This window comes from Arachis hypogaea, chromosome 15 (genome assembly GCF_003086295.3).
Source record: "Arachis hypogaea cultivar Tifrunner chromosome 15, arahy.Tifrunner.gnm2.J5K5, whole genome shotgun sequence".
NCBI classification, from domain to species: Eukaryota; Viridiplantae; Streptophyta; class Magnoliopsida; order Fabales; family Fabaceae; genus Arachis; species Arachis hypogaea.
Window position 1 is genome coordinate 93,469,696 of NC_092050.1, and position 9,796 is coordinate 93,479,491.

At 40.5% G+C, this 9,796-nt stretch overlaps 1 non-coding gene across 1 annotated transcript; it reads left to right on the plus strand.

Annotated features, from left to right (window-relative positions):
* Positions 1–9,288: 9,288 nt before the first annotated feature.
* On the plus strand, positions 9,289–9,396 carry LOC112752680 (small nucleolar RNA R71). The gene has a single exon (XR_003177106.1). It is a non-coding gene; the product is annotated as a small nucleolar RNA R71 (small nucleolar RNA).
* The last annotated feature ends 400 nt before the right edge of the window (positions 9,397–9,796 follow it).

Genomic DNA, 9,796 nt, shown 5'->3' on the forward strand with positions numbered 1-9,796 from the left:
AAAACTCTAAACCACGCGAACGCGGGATCCACGCGCACGCGTGATGGACGCCATGTGCAGAAATCTGCAGAAAATGCCCTCAGCGATTTCTGGACCCTTTTTCAGCCCAAATCCAAGCCTGAAACATAGAATATAAGCCAGAGAATGGGCGAATCAAAAACAACAAGTAGAACAACAATAGAGAACATTCATAATTCACAATTTTAGGATTTAGATGTAGTTTTCTAGAGAGAGAGGCTCTCTCCTCTCTCTTAGGTTTTAGGATTAGGATTTCTTTTACTTTATGGTTATTACTTCAATGCCAGGTTCAATGTTCTTTAATTTATGTTTCTCTTTTACTTTTAGTTATTCTAATGCTTTTATTTGTATTTGACTTATGTTGCCCAAGTGGCTTATGAACTCTTCATGTTAAGATTTGAATATTCTATTTAATGCAATTTGAGGTATTTCAGATTAATGATTGTTTTATTCTATTTATGATGCTTTCAACTTAATTTAGATTTATTTTCCCTTTTTGGCTTTGGTTAAGTAATTGGTAACACTTGAGTTATCAGACTCAGCATTTGATTGAGATTTGTGAATTGCTGATTAATTTGGATCGCTCTAAAGCTAGTCTTTCCACAGGAGTTGACTAGGACTTGAGGGTCAAATTAATTGGTCAACTTGACTTTCCTTTATTTAGTAAGGGTTAACTAAGTGGGAGCAATAAACAATTCTCATCACACCTGATAAGGATAACTAGGATAGAATTTCCAGTTCTTGTACCTTGCCAATAGTTTTCTTTATAATTATTAACTTATTTTTCTTGTCATTTAAATTACTTGTTCCTTATTTTAAAAACCCAAAACAAAATATACTTTTTCCATAACTAATAATAAATCATACCTCCCTGCAATTCCTTGAGAGACGACCCGAGGTTTCAATACTTCGGTTATTAATTTTATTAGGTTTGCTTAAGTGACAAACAAGATTTTGTATGAATGGATTATTGCTTGGTTTAGAAACTATACTTGCAACGAGAATTTATTGTGAATTGTAAACCATCAATCTTCCAGTTCATCAATGACCCTAAGCCTTATCCACCACACCAACCACCATACGAACCATATGAATTAGACCCAGAACCTCCACCTCAATATACACCATCTTCATACCCTTATCAAGAAGAACCACCTCCGTATTATTAGCCTTTTCTCCCAACAAATGGACCCTCCTATCCACCCCAAGCTCCCATCGATGATACCTTTAGTGTTATTCACCAAGGGCAACAGGAGCTTCAAACCACACTTACCTCTGCTCTCACCGGTCTCACCTCTACTCTCCAAGCTCTTATATCTCGTGTGAATCCATCATTTACTCCCAATACTCAACCCTCAAGCTCTAGTGCTCTTCCTTTTCACCCATGTCCATCAATCCAAGAGCAACATGATCCAAATTACGCTATTGACATGGAACAAGAGAGAATAGATCGTCTTAGGGACGTAATGGATCGGGTTCACGCATACATACTTCAAGAGAAGCAAGAGGAGGCCCAAAAGGTGGAGGTAGGAGAAACTCTTGAAGAAAGTTGTCAAGAGGTGGAGGTCATCAAGGAGGAGTTAGATTTTGTACCAGAGCAAGTGGAGAAAACCAAAATTATCAAAAAAGAGGAAGTGGTTGAGGACTTAGTAGATGCGGAACCTCCTAGGGAAACTCAAGTCATAGAGCTTCCTTGCAAGACGTTTGAATTTGATGTTGAGGAGGGTGTACAACCTCCAAGGCATGTCATGGTTGAAGAGGAAGAGGTTAATGTTGCAGAAGCTTGTCATGAGGTGATATCATCAAAGAGGAGCCCAAGAGAGTGAAGCATATATTGGCAAGGCCGCCACTGGAGATACCTCCCCCCAAGCCATTACCATCCAACACAACATTCAAGTGGGTAAAATTCTTATCCTTAAACTCTACCTTCCCACTTGAATATGGTCTGCTTGAAATAGATGGACAACTTAGAGCTATCTGCGGTTTTAAGAGTAAAAGGGAGATGGTTAGTGGTTGGCAACACCATCCAAGGTTCGTTATGGTTGGAAGCTCAAGGCCTAATTGCAAGGGTTGGTATAATTCTCAATTGATTGGGTCTAGGAGGATGTTTGGATGCTTACATGAGAATTCAAGGCTAAACCAACTGGTTAGAGCAATGATGAGTCACTTATAGACGGGTGTAGAAACGAGATTTGGGATCCGGGCATAGAAGAGGATCAATTTTGGGAGCTCAAAGCTTGTGAAGAACTCCCTAAAGGCTTGGCAAATTCATTCGAAAATGTCGGAGTTTATTGGAAGACCAAGCGTTGGTGGAAGTTTCAAGATGAGTTCAAGCACAAGCCACCATGACAAGGAGCTCACCAAATGTCCAACTTAAGCACTTTAACTAAAAGTGCTAAGTGGGAGACAACCCACCATGGTATGATCATTACTTTTTTTTATTTTTAGTTTTATTTTATTTTTCTCAGTGTTCATTTATAAATTCTGCATAATCACCTGCATTCTACATAAAAAAAATGCTTTGATGCGCAAGTGTCTATGACGCGTACACGTCGTATGTGTATGCACAAATGAACAGAGAGTTGCGATGGAGACGCGCGGGAAGGGTGCGTGGCGCACAAGCCACCCCACGCTGGTATGCAAAATTGTTACTCTGAGGTTGTAAAATTTGTTGTTCATTCTCTCCCTGGCAATGGCGCCAATAACTGGTGCACAATACCATGGTCCAAACATAACTTCACAACTTCGCAAAACTAACCAGCAAGTGCACTGGGTCGTCCAAGTAATAAAACCTTACGTGAGTAAGGGTCGATCCCACGGAGATTGTTGGTATGAAGCAAGCTATGGTCACCTTGTAAATCTCAGTCAGGCGGATATCAAATGGTTATGGAGTTTTCGAATAATAATAATAAATAAACAGAAAATAAAGATAGAAATACTTATGCATATCATTGGTGAGAATTTCAGATAAGCGTATAGAGATGCTTTTGTTCCTCTGAATCTCTGCTTTCCCGCTGTCTTCATCCAATCAGTCTTACTCCTTTCCATGGCAAGCTTTCTGTAAGGGCATCACCGTTGTCAATGGCTACATCCCATCCTCTCTGTGAAAATGGTCCAAATGCTCTGTCACGGCATGGCTAATCAACTGGAGGTTCTCGATCATACTGGAATAGGATTTACTATCCTTTTGCGTCTGTCACTACGCCCATCACTCGCGAGTTTGAAGTTCGTCACAGCCATCCCTTCCCAGATCCTACTCGAAATACCACAGACAAGGTTTAGACTTTTCGGATCTCAGGAATGGCCATCCATGGGTTCTAACTTATACCACGAAGATTCTGATTAAGGAATCCAAGAGATACTCATTAAATCTAAGATAGAACGGAAGTGGTTGTCAGGCACGTTTTCATAGGGAATGATGATGACTGTCACGATCATCACATTCATGTTGAAGTGCGAATGGATATCTTAGAAGCGGAATAAGTTAAATTGAATAGAAAACAGTAGTACTTTGCATTAAATCATGAGGAACAGCAGAGCTCCACACCTTAATCTACGGAGTGCAGAAACTCTACCGTTGAAAATACATAAGTGATAATGGTCCAGGCATGGCCGAATGGCCAGCCCCCAAACGTGATCAATAGATCAAAAGATAATCCAAATATGTCTAATACAATAGTAAAAAGTCCTATTTATACTAAACTAGTTACTAGGGTTTACAGAAGTAAGTAATTGATGCATAAATCCACTTCCGGGGCCCACTTGGTGTGTGCTTGGGCTGAGCTTGAAGTTTACACATGGAGAGGTCATTCTTGGAGTTGAACGCCAGTTTGTAACGTGTTTCTGGCGTTCAACTCTGGCTTGTGACGTGTTTCTGGCATTTAACTCCAGACTGCAGCATAGGACTGGCGTTCAACGCCCTTTTGCGTCATCTAAACTCGGCCAAAGTATGGACTATTATATATTTCTGGAAAGCCCTGGATGTCTACTTTCCAACGCAATTTGAAGCGCGCCATTTTGAGTTCTGTAGCTCCAGAAAATCCACTTTAAGTGCAGAGAGGTCAGAATCCAACAGCATCAGTAGTCCTTCTTCAACCTCTGAATCTGATTTTTGCTCAAGTCCCTCAATTTCAACCAGAAAATACCTGAAATCACAGAAAAACACACAAACTCATTGTAAAGTCCAGAAATGTGAATTTAACATAAAAACTAATAAAAACATCCCTAAAAGTAACTAGATCCTACTAAAAACATACTAAAAACAATGCCAAAAAGCGTATAAATTATCCGCTCTTCACAACAACAAACTTAAATTGTTGCTTGTCCCCAAGCAACTGAAAATCAAATAGGATAAAAAGAAGAGAATATACTATAAATTCCAAAATATCAATGAAACATAGCTCCAATCAGGTGAGCGGGACTTGTAGCTTTTTTCCTCTTGAATAGTTTTGGCATCTCACTTTATCCATTGAAGTTCAGAATGATTGGTATCTATAGAAACTCAGAGTTCAAATAGTGTTATTGATTCTCCTAGTTCAGTATGTTGATTCTTGAACACAGCTACTTTATGAGTCTTGGCCGTGGCCCTAAGCACTTTGTTTTTCAGTATTACCACCGGATACATAAATGCCACAGACACATAATTGGGTGAACCTTTTCAGATTGTGACTCAGCTTTGCTAAAGTCCCCAATTAGAGGTGTCCAGGGTTCTTAAGCACACTCTATTTTTGCTTTGGACCTTGACTTTAACCGCTCAGTCTCAAGTTTTCACTTGACACCTTCACGCCACAAGCACATGGTTAGGGATAGCTTGGTTTAGCCGCTTAGGCCAGGATTTTATTCCTTTAGGCCCTCCTATCCACTGATACTCAAAGCCTTGGGATCCTTTTTATTTAACCTTGCCTTTTGGTTTTAAGGGTTACTGGATTTTTGCTCTTGCCTTTTGGTTTTAAGAGCTTTTGGCTTTTTCTGCTTGCTTTTTCTTTTTCTTTCTATTTTTTTGCCATTTTTTTCTTTTTTTTTTCTGCAAGCTTTGTATTCACTGCTTTTTCTTGCTTCAAGAATCATTTTTATGATTTTTCAGATTATCAAATAACATGTCTCCTTGTCATCATTCTTTCAAGAGCCAACATATTTAACATTCTTAAACAACAACTTCAAAAGACATATGCACTGTTCAAGCATTCATTCAGAAAACAAAAAGTATTGTCACCACATCAATATAATTAAACTAAGTTCAAGGATAAATTCGAAACTCATGTACTTCTTGTTCTTTTGAATTAAAAACATTTTTCATTTAAGAGAGGTGATGGATTCATATTCACTACTTTAAGGCATAGACACTTAGACACTAATGATCATGTAATAAAGACACAAACATAGATAAACATTTAACATAAGAAAACGAAAAACAGAGAATGTAAGAACAAGGAATGAGTCCACCTTAGTGATGGTGGCGTTTCCTTCTTGAGGAACCAATGATGTCCTTGAGCTCTTCTATGTCTCTTCCTTGTCTTTGTTGCTCCTCCCTCAGTGCTCTTTGATCTTCTCTAATTTCATGGAGTATGATGGAGTGCTCTTGATGTTCCACCCTTAATTGTCCTATGTTGGAACTTAATTCTCCTAGGGAGGTGTTGATTTGCTCCCAAAAATTCTGTGGAGGAAAGTGCATCCCTTGAGGCATCTCAGGGATTTCTTGGTGATGAGCTTCTTCATGCATCTCTTGAGATCCATGAATAGGCTCTCTTGTTTGCTCCATCCTTTTCTTAATGATGGGCTTGTCCTCTTCAATGAGGATATCTCCCTCTATGTCAATCCCAGCCGAATTGCATAGGTGACAAATGAGGTGAGGAAAGGCTAACCTTGCCATAGTGGAGGACTTGTCAGCCACCTTGTAGAGTTCTTGAGGTATAATCTCATGAACTTCCACCTCTTCTCCAATCATGATGCTATGGATCATGATGGCCCGGTCTATAGTAACTTCAGACCGGTTGCTAGTGAGAATGATTGAGCGTTGAATGAACTCCAACCATCCTCTAGCTACAGGCTTCCAGTCTTCTCAGTTGAACCGGTTTACCTTTTGAGTCAATCTTCTATTGAGCTCCTTCCACACATATGTCCATGAGGATTTGGTCCAACCTTTGATCAACGTTGACCCTTCTAGTGTAGGGGCGTGCATCTCCTTGCATCATAGTCAAGTTAAACGCCAACCTCACATTTTCCGGACTAAAATCTAAGTATTTCCCCCGAACCATGGTGAGATAATTCTTTGGGTTCGGGTTCTTACTTTGATCATGGTTTCTAGTGATCCATGGATTAGCATAGAACTCTTGAACTATTAGAATTCTGACTTGTTGGATGGGTTTTGTTAGAACTTCCCAACCTCTTTTTTGGATTTCATGTCGGATTTCTGGATACTCATTTCTCTTGAGTTTGAAAGGGACCTCGGGGATCACCTTCTTCTTGGCCACAACATCATAGAAGTGGTCTTGATGGGCTTTGGAGATGAATCTTTGCATCTCCCATGACTCGGAGGTGGAAGCTTTTGTCTTCCTTTTCCCTTTTCTAGAGGATTCTCCGGTCTTGGGTGACATGGTAATGGAAAAACAAAAAGCTTTATGCTTTTACCACATCAAACTTAGAATATTGCTCGCCCTCGAGCAAGAAAAGAAAGAATAGATGAAGAAGAAGAAGAGAATATGGAGGAGAGGAGGGAGAGGTGTATTCGGCCAAGAAGGGGAAGAAAGGGTTGTGTTGTGTGAAAATGAGGAAGAATGGCGGGCTTTATATAGGGAGGGGAGGGGGGTTAGTTTCAGCCATATAGGGTGGGTTTGGGTGGGAAATTGATTTTGAATTTTGAAGGTAGGTGAAGTTTATGAGGTAGGTTTATGGGGAAGAGTGGATGGATGTGAGTGGTGAAGTGGTGATAGGGAAGAGAGATTGAGGTGATTGGTGAAGAGTTTTGGGGAAGAGTGTTTATTAGGAAGAGAGGATAAACATTGAGAAGAGGGAAGAGAGTGAGTGGTGGTAGGTGGGGATCCTGTGGGGTCCACAGATACTGAGTTGATCCTGTGGGGTCTACAGATCCTGAGGTGTCAAGGAGTTGCATCCCTACACCAATTAGGCATGTAAAATGCCTTTGCATTAAATTCTGGCGTTTAAACGCCGAATTGATGCTTGTTCTGGGCGTTCAGTGCCCAAATGCAGCATATTTCTGGCGTTGAACGCCAGCCAGATGCTTGTTTCTGGTGTTCAGCGCCAGCTCTTCCTCAGTGTGCATTTCTGGCATCTGAACGCCAGGATGCTGCTTGTTTCTGGCATTCAACGCCAGATCCATGCTCTGTTCTGGCGTTGAACACCAGCCAGATGCTCCTTACTAGCGTTTAAACGCCAGTAAGATCCTCCTCCAGGGTGTGATTTTTCTTTTGCTGTTTTTGATTCCGTTTTTAATTTTTATATTTATTTTGTGACTCCTCATGATCATGAACCTAATAAAACATGAAATAACAATAAAAATAAATTAAAATTAGATAAATAAAAATTGGGTTGCCTCCCAACAAGCGCTTCTTTAATGTCAGTAGCTTAACAGTGGGCTCCCATGGAGCCTCACAGATGTTCAGAGCATTGTTGAGACTCCCCAACACCAAACTTAGAGTTTGGATATGGGAGTTCAACACCAAACTTAGAGTTTGGTTGTGGCCTCTCAACACCAAACTTAGAGTTTGACTGTGGGGGCTTTGGTTGACTCTGTTTTGAGAGAAGCTTACTGTGCCTCTTTTCTATGTTTACAGAAGGATGTCCTTGAGTTTTAAACTCAAGGGAGTCCTCATTCAATTGAAGGACTAGTTCACCTCTGTTAACATCAATCACAGCTCTTGCTGTGGCTAGGAAGGGTCTTCCAAGAATGATGGATTCATCCTCATCCTTCCCAGTATCCAGGATTATGAAATCAGCAGGGATGTAAAGGCCTTCAACCTTTACTAACACGTCCTCTACTTGTCCATAAGCCTCTTTTCTTGAGTTGTCTGCCATCTCTAATGAGATTTTAGTAGCTTGTACCTCAAAGATTCCCAGTTTCTCCATTACAGAGAGTGGCATGAGGTTTATCCCTGACCCAAGGTCACATAGAGCCTTCTCAAAGGTCATGGTGCCTATGGTGCAAGATATTAGGAACTTTCCAGGATCCAGTTTCTTCTGAGGCAATCTCAGTTGATCCAATGCATTTAGTTCATTGGTGAACAGGGGAGGTTCATCTCCCCAAGTCTCATTACCAAATAAATTGGCATTCAGCTTCATGATTGCACCAAGGAACTTGGCAACTTGCTCTTCAGTAACATCCTCATTCTCTTCTGAAGAGGAATACTCATCAGAGCTCATGAATGGCATAAGGAGGTTCAATGAAATCTCTGTGGTCTCTAGATGAGTCTCAGATTCCTTTGGTTCCTCAGAGGGAAACTCTTTATTGATCACTGGACGTCCCAGGAGGTCTTCCTCACTGGGATTCACGTCCTTCTCCTCTCTTGTGGCCTTGCACTCTCCTTTTGGATTTTCTTCTGTATTGCTTGGGAGAGTACTAGGAGGGATTTCAGTGATCCTTTTACTCAGCTGGCCCACTTGTGCTTCCAAATTTCTAATGGATGACCTTGTTTCATTCATAAAACTCAGAGTGGCCTTAAATAGATCAGAGACTAAATTTGCTAAGCTAGATGGATTCTGCTCAGAATTCTCTGTCTATTGCTGAGTGGATGATGGAAAAGGTTTACTACTGTTAAACCTATTTCTTCCACCATTATTAAAGCCTTGTTGAGGCTTTTGTTGATTCTTCCATGAGAAATTTGGGTGGTTTCTCCATGAGGGGTTATAGGTGTTTCCATAAGGTTCACCCATATAATTTACCTCTGCTATTGCAAGGTTCTCAGGATCATAAGCTTCTTCTTCAGAAGATGCCTCTTGAGTACTGTTGGATGCAGCTTGCATTCCATTCAGACTCTGAGAAATCATATTGACTTGCTGAGTCAATATTTTATTCTGAGCCAATATGGCATTCAGAGTATCCATTTCAAGAACTCCCTTCTTCTGAGGCGTCTCATTACTCACAAGATTCCTCTCAGAAGTGTACATAAACTGGTTATTAGCAACCATGTCAATGAGTTCTTAAGCTTCTGCAGGCATTTTCTTTAGGTGAATGGATCTACCTGCAGAAGTATCCAGTGACATCTTAGCCAATTCAGACAGACCATCATAGAATATATCCAAGATGGTCCATTCTGAAAGCATGTCAGAAGGACACTTTTTAGTCAGTTGCTTGTATCTCTCCCAAGCTTCATAGAGGGATTCACCTTCTTTCTGTCTGAAGGTTTGAACATCCACTCTAAGCTTACTAAGCTTTTGAGGAGGAAAGAACTTGGCTAAGAAAGCCGTGACCAGCTTATCCCAAGAGTTCAGGCTATCTTTAGGTTGAGAATCCAACCATATTCTAGCTCTGTCTCTTACAGAAAACGGGAAAAGCATGAGCCTGTAGACTTCAGGATCTACTCCATTAGTCTTAACAGTATCACAGATCTGCAAGAATTCAGTTAAGAACTGAAAAGGATCTTCAAATGGAAGTCCATGAAACTTGCAGTTTTGTTGCATCAGAGAAACTAATTGAGGTTTCAGCTCAAAATTGTTTGCTCCAATGGTAGGGATGGAGATGCTTCTTCCATGTAAATTGGAATTTGGTGCAGTAAAGTCACCAAGCATCCTCTTTGCATTATTATTATTTTCGGCTGCCATATCC